General features: G+C 41.7%; 1 long non-coding RNA gene across 3 annotated transcripts in view; it reads left to right on the top strand.

The window, feature by feature from the left end:
• LOC147343679 (uncharacterized) overlaps positions 1–23619 on the top strand; it is a 117424-nt gene that overhangs the window by 70123 nt on the left and 23682 nt on the right. The window contains exons 3-5 of one of the 3 annotated variants that reach the window (XR_015155939.1): positions 15162–15234; positions 16506–16674; positions 22156–22573. This is a non-coding gene — a long non-coding RNA (uncharacterized LOC147343679). Of the gene's footprint in view, positions 1–4301; positions 4534–15161; positions 15235–16505; positions 16675–22155; positions 22574–23619 lie in introns of those variants that run through there. The other 2 variants (XR_015155938.1, XR_015155940.1) reach the window with 2 other exon arrangements.

The raw sequence follows: 23619 nt of genomic DNA, 5'->3' as shown, positions 1-23619 counted from the left end.
GGAAACCATGTGTGTGTTCGCAGCTCACTCAGAGTCTCAGCTGAGGGCAGTGGCAGAGTTACACTGGCAAAACGTCGCTGTCACTGTTAAAGTGACAAAATGTTCAGAAGCAAAAAGAAACTTATGTACTAGACAATGTGCTTAGAATTTTCACATAATTTATATTTAATTCCTGTACTAACCTAGAGCATAGGTGTTTTTCTCACTTTTAGAAATGAGAAAGCTGAGGCTCAGAATTGGAATATGAGCAAGCTAAGGAGCTTTCTAATGGCCTCGTTGGAATGTGAGCCTGGTTTTCCAAAGCTACTCATCTGTTCTCACATTTCTGCAACCTATATGTTTCCGCTGTATTCTAACATTGAGCATAGTGCCTGTCACATTGTGGCTATTCTTGCACCCACTTTTGTGGAATGACTAAGTGATAAATAGAATGTGTACTTTGGTGGCCAGCAAAGAAGGCAAAAAGAGTCAGTTCAGTTGCTCAGTTGTGTCCAACTCCTTGCAACCCCAAGGACTGAAGCACACCAGGCTTCCCTGTCCATCACCAACTCCCTAACCTTGTTCAAACGCATGTCCATTGAGTCGGTGATGCCATCCAACCATCTCATCCTCTGTCGTCCCCTTCTCCTCCTGCCTTCAATCTTTCCCAGCATCAGGATCTTTTCCAATAAGTCAGTTCTTTGCATCAGGTGGCCAAAGTATTGGAGTTTCAGCTTTAGCATCAGTCCTTCCAATGAATATTCAGGACTGATTTCCTTCAGGATGGACTGGTTGGATCTCCTTGCAGTCCAAGGGACTCTCAAGAGTCTTCTCTAACACTACAGGTCAAAAGCGTCAATTCTTCGGCACTCAGCTTTCTTCATAGTCCAACTCTCACATCCATACATGACTACTGGAAAAATCATAGCTTTGACTAGATGGACCTTTGTTGGCAAAGTAACATCTCTTCTTTTTAATACACTGTCTAGGTTTGTCATAGTTTTTCTTCCAAGGAGCAAGCATCTTTTAATTTCATGGCTGCAGTCCCCATCTGCAGTGATTTTGGAGCCCCCCAAATAAAGTCTCTCACTGTTTCCATTGTTTCCCCATCTATTTGCCATGAAGTGATGGGACTGGATGCCATGATCTTAGTCTTCTGAATGTTGAGCTTTAAGCCAACATTTCACTCTTTTCTTTCATTTTCATCAAGAGGCTCTTTAGTTCTTCTTCCCTTTCTGCCCTAAGGGTAGTGTCATCTGCGTATCTGAGGTTATTGATATTTCTCCCGGCAATCTTGATTCCAGCTTGTGCTTCATCCAGCCTGGCATTTCTCATGACGTAGTCTGCATATAAGTTAAATAAGCAGAGCAACAATATACAGCCTTGACATACTCCTTTCCTGATTTGGAAGCAGTCTGTTGTTCCATCTCCAGTTCTAACTGTTGCTTCTTGACCTGCATACACATTTCTCAGGAGGTAGGTAAAGTGGTCTGGTATTCCCAAAGGCAAAAAGAATGCTGTTTAGTATTTAGTGAAGGAAAGTATTTAGTGTTCATTTTAATGATAAAGGTGGAAGGCCAGGTCAAGGAAGTGAAATATTAACAAATAAAAATTTATTTGGCAAAAGGTAGCAGGGAAAGTATTGCTGAAAATCTCTGAATCCTTTTCTCGGAGTCCATATGCATGGTATTGCACAAAATGTTTCTCTGGACCCCTAGCTGCCTCCTTTATGGAATCACTGACTTTTCCTTGGCATCAAACTTCTATACACAACAACCTTATTCTTGCTCTTTGTCTGACCCTGTAGGCAATGCAAAGCCTCTGCAGTTAATATTTGGCTAGAGCCCAAATGCAAAATACCTTTCCTTATTTATTTATTAAGGATTCCATTTTTCACAGATGACTACCCGTTAATGAATAGCATTGGCTTTGATGAAATTGGATTCTCAGTTATTCAGCAAATATTATTAAATAGCTGTTATGCACAAAAAAGAACATTAACTTTCTATCAGATGTCAGAAAAAGCCTGTTGTGTGAAGCTCCCCAGAGTCAGAGTTCTAGTCCTGGGTTCCAGTACTGCATCTACTACCAATCAATATATGATCTGGGCTACTGAGCATCTTACTTTGGACTCTGTAAATTTAAGACACCTCCTGGAACTCAGTTTGTGGCTTAACTGTGTTCTTAGGGGATATTTGGGAATGAATGGGAGTGTATGGGGTCATCCAAATTACATTGACATTTAGTGTCCTGAGTCTAGGGATGATAAAAATTCCATGCAATATGGGAGTCAGTCCCCCACCACAAGAATCCATGGTCTGACCAAGATTGTAACTGTTTCTCAGTTGAAAAAACACTGGTGGAAATCTGTTCTCTAAGAGAGTGACTGAGAGGCAAATTACAGTCCTGTTGACTTTGACAAAGTCAACAGGCGATGATGTTAAATATAGACAAGCTCCTGGCAAAATACTTTTCAAGGAGCAGAAACAAACAAACAAACAAAAAAAGGGAGTATTAAATGAGCGCTCTTTGTAATGCATATTGGCAAAGAAGCTACTAAAATACTGCTCATTATTGTAGCACATTTTCTATTAATTATCCTAAATAATTTGTAAAGCAATAGCTTGAATGCCATATGGAACGTTAACTTGGCTAATGAATTCAGTGACTCAGCATTTTTCTCACCATAGTCTTAGTTCCTCACCACCTTGGTTCATATGAAAGAACTCTCAGTTCAGTTCAGTTCAGTTTAGTCGCTCAGTCATGTCCGATTCTTCGTGACCCCATGAATCGCAGCTCACCAGGCCTCCCTGTCCATCACCAACTCCTGGAGTTCACTCAGACTCACGTCCATCGAGTCAGCGATGCCATCCAGCCATCTCATCATCTGTCGTCCCCTTCTCCTCCTGCCCCCAATCCCTCCCAGCATCAGAGTCTTTTCCAATGAGTCAACTCTTCACATGAGGTGGCCAAAGTACTGGAGTTTCAGCTTTCGCATCATTCCTTCCAAAGAAATCCCAGCGCTGATCTCCTTCAGAATGGACTGGTTGGATCTCCTTGCAGTCCAAGGGACTCTCAAGAGTCTTCTCCAGCACCACAGTTCAAAAGCATCAATTCTTCGGCGCTCAGCCTTCTTCACAGTCCAACTCTCACATCCATACATGACCACAGGAAAAACCATAGCCTTGACTAGACGGACCCTAGACTTGGTAAATTTCTCTTTGCACCACTGATTTTCTTTCATAACAGTAACTGGAGAGCTATGTGCTCCAGACTTCCTATTGCTTAATTATTTCATTTTGCCATTAAAATTAATTGTCAGTAAGGATAATGAAAGTGACTCCCAGACATTTTAGTAATTTGAATCATCATACGCTTCTTGGTAGCATGATGTTGGCTGGCGCTGCCATCCTAGGCCAGCTCTATTGCTCTTCAGAACGCATCCCGTCTGGGACAGCCCCATTGTAGTCCTCTGTGCCTTGTGAGATTTTAGGGTTCCAAAGCTTTTTACAGACAGTAAAATCTATTTTTAAAATATGGGCATACACAGGAACTTCCCTGGTTGTCCAGTGGTAGAGAATCTGCCTTGCAATACAGGGGACGTGGGTTTGATTCCTGGTAGGGGAACTAAGATCCCATGAGCCTCAGTGTCATGATGCTAAGTGTCATGATGCCGTAACTACTGAGCCTGCGGGCCACAATTAGAGAGTCTGTGCACCACATTGAAAAGATCCTGCATGACATAACTAACACCCAACACAGCCAAATAAATAAATTAACTAAAATGTAAAAAAAAAGAAAAAAAGAAAAAATATGGGCATGCCCAAAATTGTTCTTACTGACCAAACCAAAGTTTTGAAATCTTTTCCCTATTTTACTTGGTTCAAGAATAGGTAAAAGCAACCTTCTCATCCCACATTTGGCAGTGGGGCTACCTCCCTTCTTTTCCTCATTTTCTCTGGATTTGGGTCTCTATTACCATCACCACATAATGTTTGATTCCTGTGGGGCCACATGAATTAAAAGTGGGGCCACATTCATGTGGGGTCACCTGCATTACTATAAACAAACCTTGGTTTTGTTTAGAGAAGCTGTGAGTCCAGCCTCAGGTGATGGATTGTATCTGATCATAATCAGTCATGACAAACCTCTGCCCCAATTTCCCCAATTTTTACATTTCTTGCAGAGAAGAGCTGCCAGTTTATCTAGCTCTGGCTTATGAAATCTTGAAACCTAAAGGGAATTATAGGAAATTTCTAGGAAAGATTATTTTTATAAACACAAACAAAGGAGTGGCTAATGATGCTTTGTATTTCCTCTAGAGTGTGGACACGATGCCTGTAGATGCAGCAGCCGTCTTGTGACCAGTAGGTGGAGCAGAATGACATAGACAGCCTGGTCCCTTGATGGCATCTTTCAGTGTCTGTCTAGACCTGCCTGCCTGACTCAGGATGTCTTAGAATGTGGAAAAAAAAAAAGTCAACCTCTATTTGCCTACATCATTGTAGTAAATTTTTCTGTTATTTACAGTCAAATATAAACCTGACTGATGTATTTTATGTGCAGTTGAACATGTGACTCTGGGGGTCTTGGAAATTTGGGCATGACAGTGTTGCTGACACTAATATAGTGTAGTGAATTTAACGTTAGTATTTTAAGGCTCTTTTATGTGAAACATTCCTTCCTTCCCCAACTGGTAGAAAGTTGGGTACATCAAGCATATTTGGATAAAGTAAGTGCTGCTGTTGCCGCAGATGTGTTTCACGAAGCCAAACAATGCATCAGATAATAAGAATGTAAAAACCTCAGGACTGGACATCTCCAAGGTATCACTTCTGTAAGAAAAATGATGTTACTGGGAAAAGAGAAGAAAACAAATGTTTGCTGGATTTAATTGAATTGAACTGAACATACGGGGGAATTCAGGAATACAGTTGTGAGTTGAAGTGTGGTATGTCATATTATTCAAGTGACCAAAGAGGGTTATGATGGTATTTTCCAATGGAAATCATTTACATTTTTATTACTAGGTTTCAAAATGCACTGGGAAAAGAAATGGGTCAACATTTCTGAATCCTATTTGTACTCCATGATTTTACTCAGTCTGTCTGAGTTCCATTTTCTCAACTATGAAATGGGGATAATAACTCATATCTTATCAACACAGAATTGCTGTAGAAATCAAGTGTGATGAAATGGATAAAATTCCATTTTATACTATATTTACTTTGCAAATGAGAGATGCCATCAACAGCATCATAATCGTATCATTCCACGCTTTGTAGAACAGATGTGTTCATTATTGTCATTTTATTGATTTGACTTTAAAGACAAATCATTAGTTGATTTTTCACTTGGGGAGGATCCAGATAACAGTCAGCTGCCTGACTATTCAGCACATACCCTCTTCAGGGCTTCAGGGGAGCCAACCTTGAAACTGAAAAGTTCTAACAGCAACTGAAAATAAAGAACAAGGAGGGTTGGCAGGGAGTTTCTTACAAGGGATAAGATATATTATAAAGCTATAGCAATTGAAGCAGTGTGGCATAGGGGTAGTAGATAGATCAGTGGTAGAAAATAAAGAGCTTAGAAATACATCCCTGCATACCACAGAAATCTGATTTAGTATAAAGATGGTTTTACAATTAATGGAGGAAAGGCTGCATTGTTTAATAAATGATATAGGGACAACAGGTCTTCAAAACTAAAAAAAAAATGTTTAGGCAAACCTCATATCACATACACACACACACAATTCCAGTCAGAATAAAGTTTAAATAAGAGAAAAAATAAATATAAGACTATTGGGATAAAATATAGAATATTGTTATAAGGGTGAAATACAGGTAATAATATTAAAAGCATAAGCCCTAAAGGGATCTTTAAAAATTTGACTACATCAATCAAAAATTTTATCTTGCATGATGGAAGTGCTGTACTCATTGAGCAGTAACTCCTCAGTTCCCTCTCCTTCCAGCCCCTGGCATTCCTCTTTCTGCTTCTGTGAGTTTGACTACTTTCAGTTCAGTTCACTTCAGCCGCTCAGTCATGTCCGACTCTTTGCAACCCCATGAATCGCAGCGCGCCAGACCTCCTTGTCCATCACCATCTCCCAGAATTCACTTGACTACTTTAGCTACCTCATATAAATAGAATCATGCAGTATTCGTCCTTCTGTGACTGGCTTATTTCATTTAGCATAATGGTCTCAGGATTCATCTATGCTGTAAGATGACAGGAGTTCCCTTTTTTAAAAGGCTGAATAATGTTTAATTTAAAAGCAAACAGTTTGCTTCTATCGATGGACATTTAGCTTGTTTCCACCTCTTAAATACGGTAATTCTGCCATGAGCACTGGAATGCAAATATCTATCTCTTCAAGATCCTGTTTTCAATTTTTTTTATAAATACTCAGAGGTGGGATTGCTGGATCAAATGGAAGGTCTGTATTTAATATTTTGAGGAATCTTCATGTTGTTTTCCCTGGTGGTTGTACCAACTTACATTCCCAGCGACAGTGCACAGGAGTTCCAATTTCCAAACACTTGTTATTCTCAGGTTGAGTTTGCGTGTTTATTTGTTTGGATTAATGGACATTTTAACCAATGTGTGGTGATATCTCTTATGGTTGTCATTTACATTTCCCTGATGATTAGTGATGTTAAGCATCTTTTCACATACCTGTTGGTCATTTGTATGTCTTCTTTGGAGAAATGTCTAACCAAGTCTTTTGCCCACTTTTAAAGTCAGCTTATTTGTTTTTTGCTATTGAACTGAAGAAATTCCTTCTGTATTTTGACTAGTAACCCCTGATCTGGTATATGATTTGCAAGTACTTTTCCCTCATCCTGTAGGTTGCCTTGCATTTTCCCCCTGTTGATTGTTTCCTTTGCTGTACAGAAGTTTTCAGTCTGGTGTAGCCTCTCTCCCTGCCTCCCTCCTTTCCCTGTATCTCTCTGTTTCTCTCTCTCTCTCTCTCTGGTTTTGTTGCCATATCAAAGAATCATTCCAAAGAACAGTATTAGGAAAATTTATCCCTTTGTTTTCTTTTAGGAGTTTCATAGCTTCAGGTCTTATGTTTAAGTTCTTAATCCATTTTGAGTTGATTTTTGGTATGGTCTAAGGATCCACTTTCATTCTTCTACATGTGGACATTCAGTTTTCCCAACACCATTTGTTGAAGAGATTATCCTTTCCTCATTATATTGTCTTTGTATCCTTGTTGAAGATCATTTGATCATGTATGTATGGGTTTATCTCTGGGCTGTCTATTCTGTTTCATTGTTCTATATATCTATTTTATGTTAGTACCATATGCTCTGATTACTGTAGCTCTGTAATATATTTTGGAGTCAGGAAGCATTAGGATTCCAGCTTTGTCCTTTTTCGGGGTTGTTTTGGCTATTTGAGGTCTTTTATGATTTCATATGAATTTTAGGATTGCTTTTTCTATATATGTCTGTTAGGTCTCCTCAGTATAGTGTTGTTCTCTATTTCCTTATTGATCTTCTGTATGAATGTTTTATACATTATGGGAAGGGGGTGTTGAAAGACCCTTCTATTTTTGTGCTGCTGCCTTTCTCTCCCTTCAGTTCTGTCAGTGTTTGCTTCCTATATTTGAGTGCTCTGATATAGACATATATATGCATATGTATACATTTATAATTGTTATATCTTCCTGGTGAACTGACCCTTTTGTCATTATATAATGTCCTTCTTTGTCTCTTGTGACAGTTTCTGATATATTCTATTTGTTGAAGTATGAATACCCCTGCTCTCTTTTGGTTAACATGTGCTCGATACCTTTTTCTATCCTTTCATTGTTAACCTGTGTGTGTCCTTAAATCTAAAGAGAATCTCTTATAGACAGTATATACTTGGATCTTTTTCTCTGTTTTGGTGTTTTTCACTTTGTTCAGATCCAGGGTGTTTTTATCCTAGGTTTTTGAAACCCAGTGTCTATTTTACACTTAGTGAAAGTGAAGTCGCTCAGTCGTGTCTGACTCTGCTACCCCAGGGACTGTAGCCTACCAGGCTTCTCCGTCCATGGGATTTTCCAGGCAAGAATACTGGAGTGGGTTGCCATTTCCTTCTCAAGGAGATCTTCCCGACCCAGGGATTGAACCTAGGTCTCCTGCATTGTAGGCAGACGGCTTTACCGTCTGAGCCACTAGGGAAGTCCAAGCATATCTCAATTCAAATTAACCACACACATGTGGTTTGTAACTACTGTACTGGACAGCATAGACCTACAGTATAGAAATTACTCCTATAAACAAGTTTAAAAAGACAACCATAATAATAATTTAAGACTACTGACAAGGGGAAAATCTGAAGGACTACAAACACATGAAAATATCTCTTTCTGTCGTGGATGGAGAAATACTTATTAGAACAATAAAGTATTATTTTTCATTTATTAGATTATCAAGGAGTTTAGGAGAAAAAAAAAATGGAACACTTGCATGGTTCTTTCTGTAGCGGCCTTTTTCTAAACAGAGAACATTCTTTTCTCCTTCCGCCTGATAATGAGCTAATTTGCATTTACGTCTTCATTTGAAAGTAATAAGATGGTCACACTAGTTTGTTCCTTGTACTTACAAATGAGCCTTTGATTTAATCATTTGATTAATCAAATTCCATTAGAATCAAGCTTTTAAAAAACAAAAATATGGCTTAAAATTTGTATACAAAATGCTATTTCAGCATAGGTTTTTATTATAACCCAAAGGTTTATTTACATTTCTGAGAGATTTAATTTTTTTTTTAGTGGTTCAGACAGATTGACTTTAAATTTCACTCCAAGTTAATTTTTCCTCTCCAGTGAATTTTCCACCAATCTTTAATGATAGTAAATGATCTGTAAGCAGTTACCTACAAGAATCAATCTTGGGAGGATTCTTTTTGTTAAGAATCTCTTTAAACATTTTCATAATTTGTATGAAAGCTCAGATTTTCTCAGAATAGTATTTTTAGTTGGGGCTTCCCTGGTGGCTTAGATGGTAAGGAATCTGCCTGCAGTACAGGAGACCAGGTTCAATTCCTGGGTCAGGAAGATCCCCTGGAGAAGAAAATGGCAACCACTCCAGTATTCTTGCCTGAAAAACCACTCTTGCCTGGAAAATCCTATGGGTAGAGGAGTCTGGTGGGCTACAGTTCATATGGTTGCAGAGTCAGGCACAGCTGAGCGACTAACACTTTCACTTTTACCTATAATGGGTAAAATATTTCAGATTGCCAGCTTTGAGATTTGTCTACATAGCTGCCTGTGGTTAGCCTTCGTCCAACAGAGCCATTGATGAGAACAGGAGTTCCTTTCCATGGCTAAAAAAAAGGATTAAGGGAATTGCTCTTAAAATAAAGACAAAAAGAAAAAAGAAGAGCAGTGTTTTATCCCCTGGGTATTGTCATTTGAGAAGAGACCAGAACACAATGAAGAAGCTGAAGGACGGATGTCATTGAAACAAGAAATCTGGGCCAGACCAGCCTGGGGCACAGGGAATTGTGGATATCCAGGGCTTCTGAATGTCACTTAAAAGGGCTCCACCCGGTGCACACACCTTAAAATGATGTTCCTAATTGTTCTTCCTTTTCTTTCTGTCTTTTTTTTTTTTTCCTTTGGCAAATCACAAAGAAAAAGGGAAAAAATTGCCCAGCGGGAAGAGCCAGCTGCCGAGCCTGTTAGGAGAAAAAAGAATGTGGATATGATGCTAATTCTGCTTCATTTTCTCACTTTCTACGAACGGCTGGCTGGCAGGTGCACACCCTGCCCAGAGGATCTGGGGAGTTTTGATCAGGAGCAGCAGTCTGTCTGGGGGTGGCCATGTTCTCTAAAAATCTCCATTAGCAAGGGTAGGAGAAAAGAAACAAAAGCCAATATGATTTCCATCAGTTCTTTAAGGTTATTGCTCAAGAGTCGACTGGGGGAAAATAACAAGCTCTGCTCTCCTCAACTGGAGACATTCAGCTTCCAGAACACAGGCATAGTAAAGAGGAGCTGAAACATATACTGTGGTGACTGCTGGGGAAGAAAACAGGCTTCGAGTTGTACTTCTAGCAATATCCATAGCAAATGAGGGCTTTGCTCAAGCTAGTGTACTTTTCTGTCTGTCTTACACACACACACACACACACACACACACACAGCCAGAGTACCAAGATGGATCAGTAAAACCACAGTGGCCCCAAGTGTGCTCTTCATGACTTGCAAATGCTGATGCTGGGGAAGACGCAGGGGGGTGAGAATCCTTTGTTTAAAGCAAGAAGCAGAGCGTCCATTTTCCTGAGACCTTTAGATCTTCCCAGGAAGATAGAAAGCGTGTCTCACAGTTTTGTGGGTTTTTTTTTTTTTTTCCCCAGATAGGACTGTTCAGACCACGTAATCTGGCCTAACCAGTAGGCTTTGAGGCTGGGTTCTTTGTTTCACTGGAAACCATGCCAAGCGTGCCAACATTTTTTTCTTAGGATTCAGACAGTTCATGCGTGTCACCACCACTTTTCAGCTCAGACAACCACATCCTCTCCAAGGGTTGAAAGTCATGATCTGGGGTCACTTTAGGCAGTTGGGCAGCTCACACTCAGCAGTGCAGCTTAGCGTGATGGTCTCATAATTTCTTCTCCCCAAGCAAAATGAAGATGGCCTGCAGAACGAAGCTGTGAGCCCTGCCTCTGCCAGCCCTAGCTGAAATCATTCACTGTAATCATGCCCCCATGCACACGTCAGGCTTGAAAGTGATAGAAGTGTCTATCACCAGAGTGGGCAGATCAGCTGTGGGATTCAGAACTGGAACTGCTGCTGCTGCTGCTAAGTCGCTTCAGTCGTGTCCGACTCTGTGCGACCCCATAGACAGCAGCCCATCAGGCTCCACTGTCCCTGAGGTTCTCCAGGCAAGAACACTGGAGTGGGATGTCATTTCCTTCTCCAAAGCAGGAAAGTGAAAAGTGAAAGTGAAGTCGCTCAGTCGTGTCTGACTCTTAGCGACCCCACGGACTGCAGCCTACCAGGCTCCTCTGGTGGGGTGCCATTGCCTTCTCTGGGAACTGCTGCTAGAAATCCGAATGTCCGGTGTTGAGTCCTGGGCTCTTGCATACCTGTTGGGTTGAAGATGTACTTAGATCCCTGAGATACTGCCTCTCCCTGCATCAGAATCATTTAAGCTATTGTTTAAATGCAGATCCCTGGATCTCACCCCAAATTCATTACATAAGGATGGACCCTTGTGTATTTTAACACAAGGAGAATAGCCCATGAGAAAGAGCATAACAATGACTAACAACACCAGCTTTGGTGATGACCTATCCCTTCACTTAATATTTGTGTGATCTGGGGGAAAATTTGCTTAACCTTCCTCTGTCTCATGTGTCAAATGGTGATAATAACCTTAATATTCACCTCATAGAGAGGATTGAATGAGTAAATCCATGAAAGTACCTGGAACAGTTCTAGGTACATAATCAGGCTGCCATTTGTTGGTGTTTAGTCGCTAAGTCGTGTCCATCTCTTTTGTGATGCCATGGACCATAGTTCCACCAGGCTCCACTGTCCATGGGATTTCCCAGGCAAGAATGCTGGAGTAGGTTGCCACTTCCCACTCCAGAGGATCTTCCTGACTCAGGGATCAAACGTGGGTCTCCTGGTTGGCAGGTGGATTCTTTTACTGCACCACCAGGGAAGCCCAATCAGGCTTCATATATGCTGGTTGTTACTATTATTACATAACAAGTACCCATAGTAATTCCTTATAATTAAATTTGGGATTTGTAGGTCCAGTGTGGTCATCTTGGATTCTAAGTCTGTTTTTTGATCAGAGCAGCTGGATCCTCCTGGATTTAGAGCTCTGTGTTGTCCCCCTAACCTCAAATATAGACCCTCTCAACTCTCGTGTAAACCTTTCCATTCTCCTCTGGGGTACCAGGAACAGGCATCTTACCTCATTACTGCCTGTCCTTCAGTCAGAATGGGCTGGCCACTGAGAAAAGGGATGATGCTATTTGCTTCAGGAATACCCATTCTTCAAATGGAAAAAAAAAACAATTTTCTGTAATTGGGGTCCAACTATAGGATCAAAGTTCTTAATGATTTAATATATTTCAGTGTGGATAGCCATTCAAATTTAGCTGAAGCTACTTGGCTGCTTTGGACACAGTCACTTAGAACACAGCTCCTTCCCTTAAGGACCTGCCCTCAGGGTAACCCACTGTGCCACCTTACCTGGAACTCTCCTAGTTCTTGTACTGAAAGTCCCAGGTCCTAGAAAACCCCTCAGTCCCAGCTAAACCAGGATGGTTGGTCCTCTTGTGCCCTAGAGTTACTGGAGTGGGTCTCCAATAAACTGGGGCAGAAATGCCCAGCTGGACTCCTAGTTGTGAGGCAGGGATTTAACTGGGGCCTGGGATCCACCCTATTAACCTCCAGAGATAGGAAGCTCAGAGCTCAGAGACTCTCAAAGCAAGAGAGTCTCCTGACGGTGTTGGTTTAGGACACTCAGGTCTGAAATATATACCAACACTTCCTGTTTGCAGTGCTGACACAGGGCAGAATTATACTGATAGCTTCATATTTTCTGTAACTTAATAGGGATCTGAGGAATTCCACAATATGGTGCTTCCTGTATGCACTCAGAACTGGTACTCTCCAGTCTGTCATGTTTTCCGATGTCCACAGTAGCAAGAGCTGTAAATATCAATTCTTCCCTAGGTCTGGAGGTTTGTGTGCTGATTGCATTTCAGGTGGAACACGGCAGAAGGCCTTGCTTTTCTATTTCCCCAGAAGAAGAGTTTTGGGAGGAAGAAAATAAGGATCGAGGTTTTATAGAGCTGTAGAAATTACACAGGTTGCCAAGGTAATTAATCAACATCCAAAGACAACATAAAATCTCATCCTGTGCCCGTACATATATGCCTCTAGCCCCAGTAGGCGTGAGTCATAATATCGAAATGAAGGGAATTACCTGAAGGAAATTGCCTGAATGGGACTGTTATAAGAGGAGGGTAGGGCTTACTTAATTAAAGCACAGTTTAATTAATGCTATAACTTAAGGAGATGGAGTGAGGGCCATGCAATCATTTGGGAGTATGAGAGGTCTGGCTGCTGGATAACAATTTCACGTCATTGGGAGGGGTGATGGGGAAGGCATGATTAAATGCAGAAGCAGGCTGATAAATGAATCATTGGGGAAGTGCATTTTTAACTAAATGGAAATGAGTCCAGGAAGAGTGGGGAAAAAAATCATTATAATTATCATTGTAGGGCTTTGTTAGGGAGAAGAGAGAGGATGGTCTGTGGGTCAGAATGATAGCTGAATGGCTGAGCTCTGGGGTCTGCCTTACTCAACGGGACCCCCGATGAACCTGGGTACCGTCCAGGAAGTGGTAAACCCCTACCGACAGAAGGGCTGCTTGCAAAGACCCGGGGTCTCCTCTAGCCTTGGGCTCACATCCTACTCCGTGCCACCGCTGCAGTCTGGAGGTCTCCAGGAAACCACCGGCTGCCCTAAGTGCAACATCCCCACCAGGCTGCCCTCTCCCGTGCCTAATCCTGGGCAAGCACTTCTAGTTTCTCTCTCTCTCTCTTTTTAACACTTGTCAACTGGGAAGAAAAATTCTCATTTGTTACCAACCTCAAAATAAAACTGTACAATAAAACAACATATAAAAGTGTCAGCAAGGGAAGAGATTTATCTGGTCAAAGATGAAGATGAGAATAAGAATATGCAGTATTGTGTTTCACTTTAAGAGAACTGTCCAAAGTGAATGAGAATGAGAAAAAAGAGGAAAGTCCTTAACCCATCCTTAGTCTAATCATAATATATTCCTGAATATATATATATAAAGTGAAAGTCACTCAGTCGTGTCTGACTCCTTGCAACCCCATGGACTGTAACCTGCCAGGCTCCTCCATCCATAAAATTCTCCAGGCAAGAATACTGGAGTGGGTTGCCATTTCCTTCTCCAGGGAATCCTCCCAATCTTGGGATCGAACCTAATTCTCCTGCATTGCGGGCAGATTCTTTACCATCTGAGCTACAAGGGAATCCCCATATATATAGATAGATATAGATATATCTACCGACTACCTACCTACTGAACAATTTTCAAAGTTTATTGATTTGGCTGTGCTGAGTCTTCATTGCCGTGTGGGCTTTTCTCTGGTTGTGGCGAGTGGGGGCTCTTCTCTAGCTGCAGTGTGCTGGCTTCACATTGCGGTGGCTTCTGCTGTGGAGCATGGCCTCTAAGCACCGGTTCAATAGTAGTGGGGCACAGGCTTAGTTGCTCCATGGCACGTGGGATTCTCCCAGATCAGGGATCGAACCTGGGTCTCCTGCATTGGCGTGCACTTTTTCTTCCACTGAGCCACCAGGGAAGCCTTCTACTGAATATTCACTATCTCTCTAGTTATCTATACTATCAGTATGGACTCATAATTCCAGTTTAAAACAGTAGATTATTATCCAGTATGGTTCTTATTTATTCTGATGCTCAAATTATCCCAGATTTAGCCAATGGGAACCCCTTCAAAGCAAGGTTGGCATTTAAACCAATATCTGGCCACTAGATGTGTGGATCGCTTTTAGGTCCTCTTAGCAGACAGTACCAGGAAACACTGGAGAAGGAAATGGCAAACTACTCCAATATTCTTGCTTAGAAAATCCCATAGACAGAGGAACCTGGTGGGCTACAGTCCATGAGATTGCAAAGGACTGTACTCGATTGAGCACACACTCACACTAAGAAATATATGTATTTTTATATTTGAAATGACGAGTTTGTACTGATACTCAATGATGTTTGCCCTTCCTTTAGCCTTTCTACTGCATTCCACTATCACTTGTAAGTAACAAGTTTCATTGCTTTATGATTCATCTTTTTGGTGATTTTCTCCCCCAAATTTCAGATTTATGTATGTTTTGTGATTTTCCCTCATTTCTTACACAAAAAGATACTGTATCATATAAAATCTTTTGCATCTTGTTTTTTTAATTTAACAATACATCCTGGAAATCATTCCATGTAAGTTAAAAAAGGTCTTCCCAATTCTTTTGTCCAGCTGCATAGTATTCCTCTCTGTGCATTTTCCATAGTATTAACCAACTTCCTATGCTTGGGCATTTAGGTAATTGCCAATAATTTGCCATTACAAACAATGAATAACATTATGATTGTGTATTTTTGTGTTGTTGTAGGTGTATCTTCAGGATAAGTTTATACAAGTGAGATTGCTGGACTGGTTAAAAGGTGGATAAATATGGCATTTTGGTATGTATTGCTAAATTTCCCTCCATTGGTTTACCATTTTTGCATTTCTTCCAGCAATGAAGGCGCAAAAGAGAGAGAGAGCACCTGTTTCCCCAGTCTTAGCCAAAAAAGTATATCGTTAAACTTTTAATTTTTTCCTATCTGATAGAAAGCCTAGTATTATGTATTTGTATAGACTATAGCTTTGATTTTAAAATCTCTGCATCTGATATGATATATTGTTATCTTTTTTGTCCATTAAGTCTTTCTGAGGCTTATCCATTATATAATTTTTTTCAATGACCCAGCGTGTAGTCTCTTTTTAAATGTATGTTTGTATAAATGAGATATGTTAAAGAAAGTGCATATCAGTGGATGGAATATAGTAGAAACAGGGCAATGTTTGGAGTCAGACAGACCCGAGCTTGATTCCTTTCACAACTTAAGAGCCGTGAAGCCTCAGACAAATTCCTCATCTTCTCTGATATTCAGTAGCCTCATTTGCAAATTGAAATAATAATAAAAATCTGCCTTCTTGTATCTGTGGGTTCCACATCTGTGGATTCAACCCAACTCTGATCAAAAATGTTTTTAAAAACTCCAGAAATTCCAAAAAACACAAAACTTTGAATTTGCCATGTGCCAGCAACTATTTATATAACATTTATATTAGATTAGATATTATAAGTAAAATAGAAATGATTTAAGTATATAAAAGGATGTGTATAGGTGATATGCAAATACTGAGACATTTTATACAAGGGACTTGAGCACTGGAGGATTTTGGTACCCACGTCCTGGAACCAATCCCCTAAGGATACCAGTTTGTAATTTTGGAGAGATTAGAAAATGGAAAAGAACCTGACACATTGTAGGTACTCATTATAAGGAAGATGATATTCTTTTTGCTCTTAACTTCGTTATTCCCTTCTTGGGACCATTTTTTTTTTTTTCTCAGAAATCTTTCCTTTATAGCTTAGCATGTGTTTTTCATTTTTATTTAAACAATTGAAGTTTATAAATTTATTTCTAAATTCTGCTTGGCCTCATTTCATGATTTGATATGTATTTGTATTCCCATTATTTTCTAAATGATATATTTTTGTATTATTGATTTCCTCTTTGATCTCATGGTTATTAGGAGACTTAAAAGAATTCCAAATGGTTAGGTGTTTTATGGTTATAAGTTAAGTAAATTGCTTTTAGCTTTACTGCACTGTGGCTAGGGAATGTGGCCTATTGAATTTCTGTTATTTAATTTATTGAGATTTTCTTCATTTCTGACCCTCCAGACTCCTCTGTCCCTGGGGATTCTCCAGGCAAGAATACTGGAGTGGGTTGCCACTCCCTCCTCCAGGGGACCTTCCTGACACAGGGATCAAACCGACCGACGTCTCCTGCATTGCAGGCAGATTCTTTACCATTTGAGCCACCAGGGAAGCCTGACCATATGATTATTTGGTAAATATTCCATGGATCTCTCAAAAAGAGAAAATCTATTTTCTGTGGAAGAGAGCAGACTCAGGGGTTCCAGCTATGTTAAAATTCAGATACAATTGACAGAGCATGAAGTTAGGCAACACTGGCCATATGCCATATGTGGCCAGAAGCTCTATGGGGAACAATGTGAAGTATGTCCAAACTGGGATTTAGGTACATGTGCTAAGTCTCTTCAGTCGGGTCCGACTCTTTGTGACCCCATGGACTGTACCCCGCCAGGCTCCTCTGTCCATGGGATTCTCCAGGCAAGAATCCTGGAGTGGGTTGCCATGCCCTCCTTCAGGGGATCTTCCCAATCCAGGGGTTGAACCCATGTCTATTATGTCTCCTGCGTTGGCGGGCACGTTCTTTACCACTAGCACTTCCTGGGACACCCAAGTGGGATTTATGTATACGTAGGCACATTTAGTGGATTGGCATGTTGGGAAGTTAATTCAGCTTGCTGGGTGGAATTAGACAGTTAAATAAAAGTACCGTAAGAGAGAGCAGCATCAGGCCTGTGGGCTAGACTCTCACCAATCTCTCTGGTAGGGGAACTGATCTTGGAGCAAGGCTGTGCTACCATGGGCAGACATCTAGCAATACCAATGAGCCCTGGAGTTTAAATAACCTTCCCGGAAGCTCTGTCGGTAACTCCATGGTCTGAGAAGTGGAAGTGAAAAGTTTGTCACCAGAGCCTAGGAAGTGTTGTTCTTTTCTCTCTCCCACCCCTATATTAAGGGCATCCACAGAGTGGATCAGTGCTACAACCCAGTAGAAACCTCTGTTACAGAAACCAGTGAGGTTTTGTCATGCCGGTATGAACTGTTCATGAGGCAACTCCCTTCCTCTGTCAGGGGAGGGGCCTGAGTGCTGGTCCACTAGCTCTACGTGGGAAGCCCAGTCTCTGCTGTACAATGAAGTAATATATGTATATGTATATATCCCCTCCCTCTTACACCTCTCTCCCATCCCCCTATCTCACTCGTCTAAGTCATCACAGAGCACCCAGCTGAGCTCTCTATGCTATACAGCAGCTTCCCACTAGCTAGCTATTTTACACGTGGTAGTGTATATATGTCAGTGATCAAGGAATAATAGCTTTCTTAAGATGCAATCCACATGCTAGACTCGCCCTTTTAAAGTACATGATTTAATGGTATCGGTATATATTAATAAGAATATGCAACCATAATGACTGTGCAGTTTTAGAACATTTTCATCACCTCAAGAAATCTCATACCCGTGAGCAGTCACCCCCATTCCCTTGTCACCCTGGCAACCATTAATATACTTTCAGTCTCAATGGGTTTGCCTATTTTGAACATGTCATCTGGAAGCATTCATCTTAAGTGAATCAAAGAGCTGAGGACTAAAGTGTCTATTTAAGTCCAGAGCACCTTACCCTTCATGCTCTACTGCTTTTTGTCCTAAAAACACAGGGACCAGCTGGTACAAAACCACACCCTGGATCCCATCCCTGGGAAGATTATAAAGATCTACATATATATATTTGCATATATGTGTACATATATACATATACATCTATTACTATGCAAATATATAGTATTATTTTAAAGTTACATTCTCAGATGCTTTATTATACTTGGGAGCATCTGTTTGCTGTGTCATAGGCTGATGTGGCTATAAAAATTGTGTTTCTACATTACCTCTTTATTCTAATGGTTTTTGCTCCAGGTCTTGTGTTGTTGTTTTCTCTAATAGATGACACTTTGTTATCGTTATGGCGTTCGTCTTTTCTTGTGTTTTTCTATAGATGTATTGTTTGATACACTGAGGGTACAGTACATAGCAGAAGCACACACACGTGCACACACATCCAAAGATTCTTCCACATCCCATCCATCACCCTTGTACTTGTGATCTGTCACAGTTGTGTGTACTCTTGACAAGGTGTGAGAGGATCGTATGCTATCTTTATATGACAGGGGAGAGAAATAATATTTCTCAGTGTAAATGCTGCTGTCTTTTAAAATGTGGACACTTAGTGTCTCTAAAATCAGACTCATTGGTCCATAGATCTTCATGTTAATGTTTTTCACCGTAGTTTTCAACAATTCCTGGTTAATCAAGTTATCACTTTTTTGCAATAATGGGACTGTTGGATACTTTTGGGTGTGGGAATGTACAGAGGAGGTTTGCCTCCTGATGTGATCACATAATGTTCTATAATAGTTGTGTTAAAACACCAGGATTTCCCTGGTGGTCCAACGGCTAAGAATCTGCCTGCCAATGCAAGGCACATGGGTTTGATCCCTGGTTGGGGAAGATTCCACATCCAAAGGGGCAACTAAGCCTGTGTGCCCAACTGCTGAGCCAGCATGCTGCAAGTACTGAAGCTCATGTGTCTAGAGCCCTTGCTCTGCAACAAGAGGAGCCAGCATCACAAGAAGCCCATGCCCTGCAACTGGAGAGATGCCCCCACTCATTGAAACTAGAGAAAGTTCATGCACAGCAACAGAAACCTAGAGCAGCCAAGAATAAATAAATATTTTATATATATATATATATATATATATATTTACCATCTTCAGACTACTAGGGTGGAGAATCTTTGAATATCTGTTACAGTACTCAGAAAACAGAATGCTGCTGCTGCTAAGTCGCTTCAGTCGTGTCCAACTCTGTGAGACCCCATAGACGGCAGCCCACGAGGCTCCCCAGTCCCTGGGATTCTCCAGGCAAGAACACTGGAGTGGGTGGCCATTTCCTTCTCCAATGCATGAAAGTGAAAAGTGAAAGGGAAGTCACTCAGTCGTGTCCGACTCTTCACTGCCCCATGGACTGCAGCCTACCAGGCTCCTCCATCCATGGGATTTTCCAGGCAAGAGTACTGGAGTGGGGTGCCATTGCCTTCTCTGAGAAAACAGAATGAATCCAGGTAATTACTGGGCAAGTTAAGATGACTAAAACACCACATCAGTTTCCAAAACACAAGTGGATGATGATCTACAGAGTCTGAGTCCCTTCTTTTCTAATGAGCTTTCAAGTTTCTTTCCTGCTATTAACATGGAACAGGTATAAGATCTGGGCTTGAGAGGTGCCCAGATCTAATCCTAGAGATTCTGAAGCACTTTGTAAGTAGCTGCTGGGCTGCCTGTAGGAAAGAGCTTGTATCCAGCAGTGTCTTCAGATCGGCGGTCATCATGAGTGCCAACAGTTCTAGCCATTGGAAGTATGGGACATTTTGATATAGCTGTTGTTGATCTGTCAGCAGAGATCTGAATACTTCAGACACATGAATTTTCCTGCCGTTCAGATGCACTGTCAGATCAAACTTGCCTGAAAAGAGGTAACAGATGTGCCAAGACCAGGACTTGATGATGAGATGCAAGATTGCCTTGTCTGACTTGAAAAGGAAGATGGAAAAATGCATACCTTCTATAGATGGGTTTGACTTCAAAAAATATCTTTGCAGACTCCCCAAAATAGTACACATGGAACAGGAAATCTTCTGAATTACTGCAACACGTAAAGCCGTGGTAGTGGCAAAGTTCGGGCTCCCCTGAAAGTGACCTGTCAGCACACAACATTCAAAAAGAAGCTGGGGAATCTAGAGACATGGTACTGATGAATCTATTTGCAGGGCAGGAATAGAGACACAGACGTGGAGAATGGACTTGTGGACACAGGGTGGAAGGGGAAGGTGGGATGGAGTGAGAGTAGCATCGACGTATATACGCTACCTTGTGTACAACGGATAGCTAGTGGGAAGCTGCCGGAGAAGGCAGTGGCACCCACTCCAGCACTCTTGCCTGGAAAATCCCATGGGCGGAGGAGCCTGGTAGGCTGCAGTCCACTTGGTCACAAAGAGTCAGACAGGACTGAGCGACTTCACTTTTACTTTTCACTTTCATGCATTGGAGAAGGAAATGGCAACCCACTCCAGCGTTCTTGCCTGGAGAATCCCGGGGACAGGGGAGCCTGGTGGGCTGCCGTCTATGGGGTCGCACAGAGTTGGACACGATTGACGCGGCTTAGCAGCAGCAGCAGCAGTGGGAAGCTGCTGTATAACACAGGGAGCTCAGCTCAGTGCTCTGTGATGACCTAGAGACGTGAGATGGGGGGAGAATGAGAAGGAGGCTCCAGAGGGAGGGGATATGTGTATACTTTTATCTGACTCACATGGTTGTACGGCAGAAACTAACACATCATTATAAAGCAATTATCCTCCAATTTAAAAGAAATTTTTAAAAAAGAGGCTGAAGGAGAGGGATGTGAGCACAGGTGAGATGCCCTCAGTTACCTCCCAGAGCAGAATGGGGACTTGAGTAAAGGGGCTGAGAGCCATCCAGCCAGCAAGCACCCACCCTCTAGATTTAAAGACAACATAACCTAATTTGTACTGTCTGAGAAGTCTTGGCAAAGCTTGGGTTATAGATGAATAATAACAGTAGTTTTGAATAGAGGACATGTGTAAAACAAAAAATCACATGCTCGTCAGAATTATGTTTTGATTAGGTGCTTTTGTAGATTCGTCAAAACATCGATTGGGTAGCTCAGAGTAGGGGCAAACTTCCCATTTCCTACATTTATCACCATGGAATCAATCATCTGAGTGGGCCTTGAACAGGGAGCATTCACCTTGAAAGATTAAAGTCCAGGAGAAAAAATGTGTTTGATAGCAGAGGGAAGTCTGGCTGTCCCGTTGCCAGACATTTCAAAGGGGAATTTACCTTGGTGATTTAACCACACCGTCCAGGGTCTGGCTCTTTTGTTTTCCAGGTTCAAAACCTGAGAAAATTGGTTTTGTCAGCACGCTGGGGCAAGATCAGTTTATCGGGCCCCTCAGTCATACTAACCGAGTTCACAAGAGACAGATGTGTAAATCAAAACGCCATTTTATTAATTTACAACGACAAGTAGAATCGGCCAGGAGATCAGACACACTCTGTTTCAAGCACATTCTCTCCCTGTGGTGAAATCTATGTGGGAAGTCAAATTATCTGAAGACAGCCAGGCAGCCTGGAATCTGAGCGAGAAGAGGCAGCTGTCTGATTGGAATGTAGAGGAAGCTGGATGCTTGGCTCTTCATCAAAGGGATTTACCTGGAGGGAATCGGAAGACTGAATTCTCAGGCAGGTCACTACCCCAAGCACAGACCAGGGCGTTCCCAACTCCCTCTAGCCGTGGACACAGCTTTGTCCCGAGATGGCCACACCTCTGGGTCGTCTCCACCAGCGCCAGTTCCACTGACTAGCTTACAGCCCCGTCACCTAGTGAGGCTGGAACATGGGCCATTGTCCCTAAGCGACCTTAACCTAGGGTTGGCAGTGCCTGTCACACTCTGTTGAGGTTAGGAAGCCTTATATAATCGTATGTGATCAGTGTGTAGACTGAACATTGCCTCCAGGCTTTGCCTGTCAAAGTCCAGGCCAGTTCCAACCAGGCAAAGGAGGCTAATGAATTGCAAATGATGGGTGATCAATGCCTTTATTTCAGAACAGGGGCTGCCTCTTCCCTGCGAACCACTGGCTGTTCAAATTGAACCAGAGATGCTGCAGGAGCTGAGCTGATGAGAAGGATGGTCTCCTGCCCAGCCTCGTCCTCATGCGTAATACTTGAAATGCTCAGAATGTTAGCTGACACTTATATGAAAGGGAAGAAATAGCCTAAAGGCTATTTAGGCTATAGCAGCTCTGATTGGTTTGCCGGGACAGTTCATTCAGGGCATTCATTGCTCTGGACGCTACCCTTCGGTCTAGTGTGACTGTCTTCCGCAGTCACCCCTTCTCTAGGCACCTCTCTTACTAACAGAGTAACCCACATGAGCCTCCAGTTGATGTAAATATATTAATAAATAACAGGTCCTGAGAGCTTGTCGTTTGCCAGACTCTGCTCTGAGGCCATTGCATATTAATTCATTGACGCTCCTCAATGGTCCTGTGGAGTTTGGTACTATTGGTATCTTCATGTTACAGAGGACAAAATGGGACAGAAAAGTTAAATAGCCCAGACCCAAGGCCACTAGTTAATAAGTGACAGAATCAGAATCCCAAACCCGTCAGTCTGTCTCCCGAGTCTGTCCTTTTACCCGCAGTGTCCAACAGAGCTAAGTGGTTTCTCTAAAAAGTACTCAGCTTTCCCCATAGAACTGTTTACATTTTAGCAGATTAGACTGGCTCTTACTGAATTTCTAGGAATCTGCTTAAAGACTTCCCTGGTGGTTCAGACGGCAAAGAATCTGCCTGCAATGCGGGAGACCCAGGTTCGATCCCTGAATTGGGAAGATCTCCCGGAGCAGGAAATGGCACCCCACTCCAGTACTCTTGCCTGGAGAATTCCTTGGACAGAGGAGCCTGGTGGGCTTCATTCCATGGGGTCGCAAAGAGTCGGACACGACTGAGCGACTAACCATAGTACACCTTAAAGACTGGGATATTCTAACAACAAATATTTGACCTTCAAGTTTTACATCCTTGCATAAGCCCTTTATCTCTCTGGAACTCAGTTTGTTTAAAATGATATGGCTAGATTGCTGAGTCTCTGACTTCCCTTCCAATATTGACTGTTTGAGTGGACCATGACCTCTGCTACTATTTTGTATTTGTAAGGATTCTAACCATTTACATAAATTATTTTATTTTTCCATTAAAGTCATGAAGTCAAGAAGTAATGCTCTTATATTTCCAGAAGTAGATATCACAGTGTGGGACTTCATATGTACTGCTTATGCATTGATGAACTGATTTTCATAATCATCCTGTAAGATGGGCAGGAAATAGTATCTTCATTATACAGATGAAGAAACTGATGCTTAGAGAGCTTTAATAAATAACAGAAAATCACAGAGTTCATTTCTGGACCCCGCTTTGTTTCCATCCATCCCTCTTTGGTGTTGTAAATGTGCCTGTGTTTCTACAACAGCAGATTCTCAAGTAATAAGCGACAGTGCAGAGTGCATTT

The sequence above is a fragment of the Bos grunniens genome, chromosome 27, assembly GCF_055505025.1.
Source record: "Bos grunniens cultivar Pamir isolate PY7600 chromosome 27, Bosgru_T2T1.0, whole genome shotgun sequence".
NCBI lineage: Eukaryota > Metazoa > Chordata > Mammalia > Artiodactyla > Bovidae > Bos > Bos grunniens.
The sequence above is the reverse complement of the archived record's forward strand: the minus strand, read 5'-3'. Positions and strand labels throughout refer to the sequence as shown.